At 33.0% G+C, this 11,977-nt stretch overlaps 1 pseudogene; it reads right to left on the bottom strand.

Moving 5' to 3' along the window:
* Positions 1 to 2,130: 2,130 nt before the first annotated feature.
* LOC114379993 lies at positions 2,131 to 5,611 on the bottom strand (annotated as a pseudogene).
* Between the last annotated feature and the right edge of the window lie 6,366 nt (positions 5,612 to 11,977).

Here is an 11,977-nt window from a genome sequence, read left to right on the forward strand (position 1 = left end):
GAAATGTGGACATGAATTGAAGTTCCTTTTTGGAGAAGATGCAAAGAAGTCGCAAAGGAGAAATCAGTTGAACCCAAACTAGCTTAAGCTGAAACAAGACAAAAGTACAGAATGGCAAAGTTACAGAATCTTCTCAAGGTTGAAAGTTTTTGCTTAAGCATACCTTCACTAAAGTTCAGACTTTTAGGGATTGCATAAATAATTTTCATGAACATTTGGGGGTAACACACTTTTAGGTTGTAAAATCACTACTTTAATTAGGATAAAAAAGGCTCTCCTTGCTCCTTTGTTCCATCTTCTTCCTCCCATCTTGCATTTTGGTGCTACCCATGGGAGTAGGTAGCTAGATTTTTCCTTTTCTTGGGGTTTGATTGTAACTAAACCTTATATTATCATGTATTTCATTTGAAATATGTTTATATACACATCTTGTTCTTCAATGTTAATTATTTGCCTTTATTCTTAATGCTTGTTATGGTTTACTATTGAGAAATACTTCCACAACTTGATTTTAGGATGAGATTGTGATTGAGAAATACTCTCTTTATCTTGATTTGTAGTAGAAGACCCATTAACCCTCGAAGCTAGGAATAGGATAAGAGTTATTGGTTATCTTTGGTTCGTTAAGCTTAAAGCAAGTTTCTTTGTTAAATGTGGAAGGGATTGACATTTAATGAACTTAGGTCTTTTCACCTAAGGAATTAGGGATCATAATACCATTTTTGAAGATGATCGATATTAACATTGAATCTTAAGTTGGGTATTATGCTTTAGTGTAAAGAGAATTTGATTTGGTAAAAACCTAACCCTGATAAACTTTGTCATTTATATTTCGTTTGCTTTTAATGTTTTCTTATCTAAAAACCCCACACATATTTTAAAATTGTGGTGTTGTTTAATGTGTCTTTATCTTAGAATGTCAAATTTTTTGGTTTTCTTGTTTTGTTTGTTAGTTTAGATAGTAAATATTTATGAATTTGCCAAGTATTAGGTAAGTCTTCATGGGAACAATGTCTTACTTATCGAATACTACTTGATGACTTGATATGCTTGTCAATGAGTCAACAATACGATACTTGGACTTCTAACATTTTATAATACTTGTACCACTTAATACATTTACCAAAGAGTTAACAAACAACTTAATATGGAAAGAAAAGGATGGACTAGCAGTCATCTCAAGAAGAGACTCAAGGATGAGATTTAGGTGACTGAGATGCTATTCACTAAAAAACATGTTTAGAAGATAGAAGAATCAAATTCACAATTGGCAGATGATTCTGGAAGATCAGAAGCTAGGCGAGAATTCATAGCAAACAGATATAATGAAATGATGGAATCATATTGAACATGTGTTAAGTTAATTGTTATATGACATTATTGTTGTCATGCACGTATACAGAGTGTGCGCACATGGTGTTAGCTAGACGACATGTCGACAGCACAATTCCACAAGAGTGGGACTTCGCAATCTTGATTCACAATGGTGAAACCCCCATCCGAATATGTTCCTGACTAGACCACTATCCACCACATGGTTTTGGGCACGTGCCACTTTTGTCCAAAATGGGAAGTTTTACGTCATTTCGTGGAGATGTCAGTGAAATCATAAGGTGTTGCGTTCATAAGTTGTTGAATACTTTCTGTTGATAATTATTTATGGAGTTATATGTGATGATATATATGATCTTGAATATCATGCCACAAAAAGTGTGATCCGCATCCCCAATTAGAACTGAATTGCTTTCAACTTTCAGAAACACCTTTATAAGTTTATGTATAAAACAATCTAGCTGCTATTAGTTTCTAGAATCATTTTTTTAACAAACAAGATTTGTAAATCTAGCTTTTGAACACTTATACAATAGTTTTTAAGCTACTTAAGATTTTCTAGTGTGAAAAATTGTAATTTCCTAATCTCTAACAACATTCTTCTGATAACAAAAGAGCATTTTGAGCAGTCAATGGGAACAAAGTTTAAGTTTTGCACCTTAGGCGATAGTACTCAAGCGTCACAAGCATATTCTATTGTGACTCTCCAATCCACTTTCCGTAAAAAAATTGTGTCAAAAACTGGAGAAGGTTCAAAACAATATTTTATTACAAATTACAATTAACAATTCTTGTCTTAATAGATTTCTTTTCTTTTTCAAATTATCTGTTTCAATACATGACAAAGGCAATGGAGTTAGTAATAGAACAATCACTAATTATGTATGCTCAAATAACACTTATACTACATTAGAAGGTGAAACCCTTACATCTTCTTGCCTAGATTTTCTATCTTGCATCTAAGCTGTGACGGCATGTTCATTAACTGTTTCAGATGTGATATTATTTTCAATATAAAATCCAGGAATCTTTGGCTTTGGCAATAATTTATCACCATTCAACATTAAAACCACTGATGACATGTCAGGCCTATCTTCTGGTCTTTGTTGCACGCATAAGAGACCTACCTGTATGCATCGTATGACTTCAAAGGTCGTGCATTGTTCTCCTAACACTTCATCCAACTGTTCCAGTTCTCTCTCTTCAGTCCATAATCTCCATGCCTAAGATTATGAGAATTTAATGACTAGGATGAAAATAATTCATTTCATGCTACTTAGCAACATAGTAAGATCTGGATGCTTACATGTCCAGAAAGATTATTGAAGTTATCTGAGTTTGAAAATTCCCTATTTTTCTTCCCACTTATAATCTCTAGTACTATGACACCATAACTAAAGACATCTGATTTCACTGAATGTCCACGAGCAGCATACTCAGGAGGCATGTAACCGCTGAAAATAAAATTTACCCGATTGATTAAAATTTGATAGTGGAAAGACAAAGAATTAATATCAAAAGGAAACTTACTATGTTCCAACAATCATATTTGTGTTTGCCTCGTCTTGATCTCCCAAAAATGATCGAGCGAAGCCAAAGTCTGATATTTTGGGTTCAAAATTTTGTCTAGTAAAATATGACTAGTCTTTAGATCCCTGTGAATAATGCTTAGCCTAGAGTCTTGATGAAGATACAGAAGTCCTCGAGCAATGCCACTAATAATCTTGGAACGCTTACTCCAATCTAGCAACATTCTTTTGGTTTTATCTAGTCAAATACACTCAAGTGATTAGCATAACAGTGTCAGCCTTAATAATTTCATGAACTACTAATAAGAATTAAGAATATTGTCATAGATGTTTAGAATAAATTGTAACGACTCCAACCAAAGATAAAGTAGTCCAAGCTTTGGTTGGCCATGTATTCATAAATCAACAATTTTTCTTCTCCTTCAATGCAGCAACCAAGAAGCTTTACTAGATTACGGTGCTGAAGTTTGGCAATGAACACCACTTCAGTTTTCAACTCATCCAACCCTAGTCCAGACTTCTTTGAAAGCCTTTTCACAGCTAACTCTTTGCCGTCTCTCAGTGTGCCCTGAAAAACAATCTTCTGCTATAATTAGGAAGTTAATTTGTAGGAAAAAATAAGTTATGGATATCAGTTTTCTTTATCACCTTGTATACTTGTCCAAAGCCACCTTCTCCAAGCTTGTTTTTGGTTGAAAAGTTTTCAGTGGCTTTAGCTAAGACTGATAAATTGAAATTTGGAAAATCAATGTCTTCCTTCCTTTGTATGTTTTTGTAATGTTTGCCGTAAATTTTTCTTGCAGCCCCTGATCGGTTGGAAAAAATCAGTACATGAACATTGATACATAATATGCATATTTTTGTATGCCAAATTGCCTGTAATAAATGATAATGAAATCTACTGACATACCTGAATTTTTAAGTATCAATATGCATACACATGTTATGATTAATCCAAAAATAGTCACACCAACAACAGTGATTCCCACTATCTTTTTCTTGAGGTTTCCATTGGATGCTGCAACATGACCTGTAAGATGAAGACCATCATTAGTCACCACTCTTACTACAATAACTCTATTGATTGGAGCTAAGTGTGTCTAGTTTCTACAGTCTTTTCCAGTACAGAACACAATATATTTAATTTGGAAAGTAAATGCCATATCACAAATAACATGCATCGTTAATAGGTTTTGGTGTATTTGATAGCAAAATTTTGCAACCCATCTTCAAATAAGCTCCATGTTTCATTTAATGTCTTCATTCTGCTTGGCATCTCGAGCTGCAATACCAAAAATGTTTGTCTCATTCTCCTAACAAGTTTTCAACACCTTACTCTGCTCCCCTCACTTTTCTCTTAGATTAATATTGCAATAATAAAAGGGAAATGAAACAAGGAAAAGGAAACGATGAAACAAAAGGCATAAATAAAAAGAAATCAATTAAATAGAATTGAGTACCTAGTTTTGAAGCAGGGACTCTGACATAAAGGTCTTGTCCCCATTGAGAGAATTTTCTCATGTCAACCAGATTACTAAACCAAAGTAGACAGCCACTTCCTCCACCACGCATGTCTAAATTTGCATATGCTGCACAAGAACAGTTTTCCAGACACAACTTCTTGCAATCCTCAAGATTCATGGTCTTACTAAACCATGATGAAGATGTGTCTGGCAATTTCATGTGCTTGTACTTCAAGAAGTCATCTGAGTGACTGTCATTGCAATTAGATTTAATTGTTGGGAAACAACCATTAGGCGAAATTGAGGAGTATTCAGAAAACTGGGGAGAATATCCTGTGATGCAATTACAGGTTGAATCGTCATTATCGATACTGCATATAGAATTTACACCACAAAAGGCATAATTTTCGCATTGATCCTTCCCTCCTGTCAAGAAGACTTGTTGGTTACTTGTTTCAGTTGTCCAATAAAAGCTTTCTCCGGTGCCAGAAGGGGTCAGCGTATATATGCTGAACATCGATTTATCAAGAAGCTTGAATTTATAAGACACCTCTTTTTCATTGAACACAAATATTTGTGATATTTTAAGAGTTGGATCTGGAAATCCGGGCCAAGACTGGCCATTCCATGGCCCCTTTCTGATCTTTATCTCAGGTCCCTTGTGTATAACTGCTTGAGGATATCCTTCCAGATCAAGTTTTAAAGTATATTCTCCCTCCGCAGGATCGTCAACACTTTTCCAAGAGGATAAAGATCTTTCTAGACCCGTCTCTAAGTTCCATCAAAGTTTCATTCCCGGCATCAACGTATTACATGGATAATCAAAACTCTGCCACAAGATAGGTAAAGTTTTTAACAGAAGCAAACCAGGAAGTCTATTTCATCACATATAGGTAAAGTTTAATAGTGAACAAGAACTGAAGAAATAATGGTACATATCAAATACAAGTTGAGTTTGAAATGAATTAATTGTCATAAAGTCGAATTAAGGCATGTTTAGCTCAACATAGCTCATTTCGGCCCTAACTAAAACAATCTGCAGCTCGCCATCTCGCCTCCATTCTTATTAAACTATGTTTACAATTATGCATAAAGTTACATTTTTATGGATACGATGGAGTGTGCTCCTCCTCAACGTGTGTATTCCAATTTTCTTAATTTAGTACGAGGATGAGTAGAACTGAGCGTAAGCATGAGATCCACCGTTGACTTTTGAGTCTTGATGATATCCCAGAATAAGCCTCTACTCCAAAAATTCAATGCTTTTGATCTATATTTTCGTTACAACTTTTTTAATATCTATAAATAATGGGTATGATTGGTAGAAAAAAAAAATGAATAAGATTGATGGAAATAGTGAAGAGAGAAATTAAATTAGTAGAAAAAACTAAAAAATAAATAAATAAAAATAGAAGTGTTTGGTTTAAATATATATATTGAATTAGGAAAGAGAAATGGGAAAAAAAGGGAAAAATGATATTGTTCATTTATACTATAGTAAATTGCATAAACATTCCTGGAGAGGTTCCACAAAATTATGAGTCTCCCCTCTGTTTTGAAAATCCCTCCAAATGTTCACCTCACACTTTAACATCGTTTAGAACGCGTTCGGTAGCCAAGATAAGATGTGATAAGACGTACTCCGTTTTGTAATCCGTTGTTTGTTGCACTAATAAGATGTGATAGTATTATCCTGTCGCTTATCTATATGATTGCTCTAATGTATTTCTTATCTTGATGGGAATGGAACTAGGTTACGATCCACATAATAAGATAAGAGTTTTTCTCTTTCTCTCTCTATATGTGGTAATAAATTAACTTATAAAACATATGTAAATATAAATATAGTAACAAAATATAAATATGTATATTATGCAGTAATATATTAATTTTATATAATATATAGTTTAAAATATATAGTTTTTACCGTTTAGTTAAAATTAATTTTTTATAATTATCCTAGTCTTTAAAAAAATAAATTTGTAATAAAAAAATTAAAATATTACTTTTAGAAAATTATAAGTAATTTTAATGAAACAATATTTTTAAAATTTGAGCATTAATGTTTAACAGAAAGCAATCGTGTCCTAGTCATGTGAACTTTTAATGAATTTTATTTTCCTTAAATGCCCTTGGGTCCTTATATTGTCATTTGCTTCCACAAGAGCAAAGAGAAAAGAAATCGGCATCATACTTTAGGTTGTCTATTCTTTCCTCAAAATAGGTTTACCATAAAAGATGCAGTATTTTTTTTAGAATATATGATTGACAGAGACTTAACACTGTTTATAGGAAGGGGTAAAAGAAATGTTAAAAAACATAGGAGAGGCTTATGTAATTTTATCAAATCTTATGGGAGATTTGTATAATTTACTCTTTATACTACTTTTGAGGAGAAACACACCTTTTTTCTGCCCACATATTTCACATCTACCAAATATGCATAATTTTTTTTTTAATTTCTCTTATATTTTCATTCTCCTCCCTATTTCTTCTGCATTTTCATTCTTACCGAACATGCCCTTAATTAGATTGTTGACGAAGTCAAAGAAATTCCCAGGTACTCTCACGATTAATAATGTTTCAATAACATGCGTCTTCTTGATACATTAAATGCTGTAAATGCCGTTCGACAACTTGCATCTACTTGCCTTTATGGAATATTGTTTCAACATTAAAAGATGTTGAAATTATATGTGAAGACTCAAAATAGATAGTTCAAGACAAGCATGAAGCGTTTGTCAAGCCTGTATTAATAAATCAACATTTCCTTTTTATGGAATCAACAAGAATATGAACCACATTTAAAATGAATTCACCTAACAGTTTGGATTTTATGATCACAGAATCAAACTCATTGCCAGGTTTATTGATTACCGTAACATTTTGAAAGGGCTACTCTTTATGAGTAGACTAATAATTTGTTTGTTTTTCCGTCTGATTCCGTTCAAAGGAATTTCTTTTTCTCAAAAAATGACTGCATAGTTGATTAAATGAGTAAGAAAACATAGCGTATGACAGATTGTTATGACCGTGGATGAAGGAAAAATTGCTTGCGGGAAAGAGAAAGTGATTTTGAATACATTGGCTGTTATGACCGTGTCTTGCCAAAGTCAATGATCAATACTGTTACATGCAGTGTGGTTGGGTCAGTAGTTTTACTCGTGCTGGAGAAAGAGGAAAAATTTCTGAAAGGGAAAAGTTTAACATACAGCCAAACAGTGTTTGACCCCCAGACACCCCTCACCTGGAATAAAAAAATACTACTTTATTTTTTTATAATTTTTAATTAAAGAAAAAGTAAATAACATAAATATAATTATATGAAATAAAAAAATGAAAAGACGGAAAAGATAAAAAAAAGAAACAATCAAATTCTCTTCTCCCCATGCTAGCCCGCTTCTGAGAGATCTCCTTGACACCTGCATGGAGGTGATTTATGACAAGGCTCTTGCATTGCTGGAGGAAGACAAAACATGTGTAGATTGTAAGAGAAGCTCATGAAAAGTTGAGGTGTGTTGTTCATTTTATTAGTTGTAGGTTCATTTTTTGTAATTGTTATTTTAATTGAACATCTTGGATGTTGTTGAGTCTTCAGTTTATTTGTGATTTTGAGGTGGGCTTACTGTCAAACACGTGGTGAACTCATAATAAATTATAAGGTTGTGAGCATCTTTTGAGAATGTTGAACACAATATAAAAAATATTGAATATAAAAACAATAGTCACGGAATTTTATTGCATTAAATTAAAAAGGAAAGCTGAATTGGTAATTTATGACTTTTCTTCTACATAGTGAGAGATAATAGACAACAGAATTTGAAAAAAATGATACTTCAAAGTATATTTTTCGTTTTACCATTTTCATGTAAAGAGAGGCATTACTTTTAGTATTTCGAAGGTTTTAGGCTGTGTGCTATTTTTGTAATCTTGGGTGGTTGAGGCATGGCACAACCTGTGCTTCATTTCTGACTATTGCTTTTAATAAATTTCTTTCTAGCATTTAATAAAAAAATTTAACCTCTTGCATGCATCAAAATGTTTTGTTGGAACTTTGAGATAGCCTCATGAAATTAATCCACTTTTGATATAACATACAAGACCATGACAATGCATTAGGACACAGCTCCAGTGACAAAAGCTTGTAGGTTCATGGATGATCCTGAAATTCATGGCACGTTTAACTATTTTGCGAATGTGGTCACTAATATATATCTAAGCAGGATATCTATCTTAAAGTTTTCAATTATCAAACCTTAACTATTCTCCTTCATAATTAGGCTTATTTCATTGTTTATTATGTGAAAAAGTGTTTATATTGATTGGGATTTTCAAGTTGATTTATGATATCAGACCTTCCTTTAGAAAAAGCTTAGTTCAAAGTATCCATCAAAATATGATAGATGAACTGCACCTCAATTTTGAAATGAGAACAACTCATAGTTTTCTTCAATCTGCCATGAGCTGACTCAACCTCAACCCAAAATATGCCATAAAACAAGTCTAAAGTTTCAAAACTTTGATTCTCCACAAACATATATGATAATGGATGAAGACCTTCTCCAAACCACAACATATGGTCACACCCATAAAAGAAAATTTTCTTATCAGTATTAGTAGCACAAGTTGAAAAAAATACAGCATAAAGTATGAATGATACTTTATGCTTCATTTTAGATAATCTAATTTCTTATCTTCATATAATCTATTTTCTTTTAACATGTCTTGCGAGACTAGGGACATTGCCTTGGAAATCTAATTTTATAATTTGCAGATGAAGACCGTGTGAAGGAGTTTGGCTTCGTGCTATTATTACACTCGTTGTAAAGTTGGGGTGTGATGCTAGTCATTTATTTTCAATATTCCTCTCAAAACAGATTCTTTCTCTTCTATACTTCCCTTCTTCACTTAAATGTTTCCCTCCTAATTTTCACATTTATAGGTAGGACCATATGTCTGGTAGACATACAAGGAAGCTTATGATGAAGTTCTGCATATTGGCATCAACAATTAATTTATTTGAGTTTCTTTGGGAAACCTATGCAGAAACTTTTTTGATTGACAAGGTTATTTGAGTAGGAGCAAAGTTAGTAGAGGGATTTCTTTTTTATCAAGTAAAATGTTATTCTCTTTTCTTGATATCTTGAAAATTACTTGGTATTCATAGGGGAGTCAAAAATATAATTTGTTAAAATTTATCATCCAAACACACAGTAAGGCTTAGGACAAAGAATCATTCTTCTCATATGACATTTGAGGAATAATATCAGAAAGGTTAAATATAGCCACTAATGAACAAAGTTAACAATAATTTATGATAAAATGATGCCTACCCCCAAGGGCATTGGATAAAAGATTTCAAGAAGATTGAGCCCGATTTGTTGAAGAAGGTCCTAAGGTTCTCATAAGCCTTAGGGTAGATTTTTGGCCCATGAGCTAAGTATGAGCACACTTAACTTTGTACATATTAGATTAGAGTTTTATTTTTTTGGTCTTGTATTTAGGGATCCATAGTATAAGGAGGGTACCCTAGTAATGTAAGATTTTTCAGCCCTTGTATTTTAGGGCACCTACCCTAGTCTTGTATTCGATGTGTGTGTGTTGGGAGAGAAATTTAATTGAATTGGGAGAAACTCAGTCCAATTAAATTTTGAACCTTCCTAAGGGGGAGGTGAGCATTTGCTTGCTACACCCTATTGCATATCATATAGTCACACTTTGTGCATGCCTTCATGCTTTACATGACCCATGACACCTAAGAACACTTAGTGGAGAATCTTGGACTTAATCTTGGATTACTAGGCTGAACCATAGCTAAAATTCATTAATCATAATTAGTCAAATTTCCCTTCAATTTTGTGTGACACTTAGGCTATAAATAGAGGCCTTGTGTGTGCATTTTTTTTTAACTTTAATCATTTGAGAATTACACTTCAAAGTTCAGACCTCATTTGAGGCATAAATTTTGTGCGCGCCCCCCCCCCCCCCCCTCTCTCTCTCTCCCTCCACTCATCTTCTTCTATATTCAGGCTCTTATCCATGGCTTCCTATGGAGGTGAGCTTGTTCTTGACTCATCTTCTTGAAGTGACATCTCCAATCACCTTTCCTCCTCCTTCATTCCGCTACCATTGATCTTTAAGAAGCAAAGGACTCCATTGATGAAGAATATCCAAGGCCTACAAGCTCCACATGGAGCTACATCATGTGGTATCAAGAGCATCTTCATCTAGGTGATGTTCTTTTGCTTCCTCTATCTTTTTGTTTAGTCAATTCATTTTAATTCCTTGTTCTTCATCTTCTTCTCCATGTATCTCCTCCATTTTCTTGTGGTTTGGTGTTGTTTATAGTAGATTAAAAAAAATAAACCGATTAAATCTTAGATCTACGTACACTTGTTCTTGCATTTCTATGGCTCAAATTTTATAGATCTACTCTTGAAACATGTTTTTGTGTTGATTTTAGGTTCTATCTTTTTTCAGTCATAATCTTCTTGTGTTGAACCTTTAGATCTCAATTTTCTTTCAAAATATAGATTAGAAAAGAAAACACAAAAATCTAAGTGTAAATCACTTCATTCATGTTGTCTTAGAGTCATGTTTAGTCATAATAATTGTCACATTATGTTCTAAGTTTGTCTTCAATTTTTTTTTTATGATTGAATTCTAGATACATTTGTTCATGTATTTTTGCAATTATTAGCCTATCATTTGAAATTTGACTCTAATTCATGCATGTTATTTAGTTCATAACATGTTCCAAATCAATTCCTAGAAGTAGTCTTGTTGTTGAACTTTCTTTTTCTAAGTTTCTTATATGATGTCAATGAAGAAATTGAGTTGTGGTGCTGAGTTGTGGCTGGATTTGTTAATCAAAATAAGTCTTAAGCTCTCTTGAGTTGTGTTATTCAAGAAAATTGAGTATAAGCAAACACAAATTGTAACTATCCAAGCCTTAAGTAACATAAACATTACTCTTGATTTCTAGGTTGAAATTTTGATTGCTGTCAGTTTTGGCGCACCGTGTTCTTAACTCCACCATGGCTTTAATACTTTGAATTTTGAGCTGAAAGTTTTACTGAATTTTCTAGACATCTGAAAAAAAATTCAAAAAAAAAAAGAACCAAGTGATTTGGATGAAAGGAAAAAATAATAAAAATCACACAATTTGGTAGGAAAATCAGTGTCCAGAAAAAAAAAGGTGAAAGGGAAGTGTGCTTGTTGTTTTGGCTCAAAATTTGTTCTATAATTGCTGCCTATTTTATACGAATATTAGTTTTGAAATTTCAATTGAAAAGTAGTGTGAAAACAAGTGCCAAAACTATAGGTTTCTTGAGAATGTTTTGTTAGTTTTTTTTTACTCCACTCTAGAGCCATTCTAGGTTTCTCTTTGAGTCCTAACTTGCTTTTATGTGCTTTTCATTGCTTTAATTATTGAATAATCCTTGAAATTTTATCTTGTTAAAACTCTATTGGTTTAGCTTTCATTTCATTTTTTGTTCTTTGGTTATGGCTTGTCTCTTTGTTTCCTTGTTTGTAAGTTGCCATATAGGGAATTGGAAAGAAGGATTGGTGCCATCCCTTGAAGAATTCGAGTCAAGAAGAAAGAGGCCAACCACCTTAAGAGCTATTTGACTAAGAAGCACTTCAAATTGA

This window comes from Glycine soja, chromosome 12 (genome assembly GCF_004193775.1).
Source record: "Glycine soja cultivar W05 chromosome 12, ASM419377v2, whole genome shotgun sequence".
Taxonomy (NCBI): domain Eukaryota; kingdom Viridiplantae; phylum Streptophyta; class Magnoliopsida; order Fabales; family Fabaceae; genus Glycine; species Glycine soja.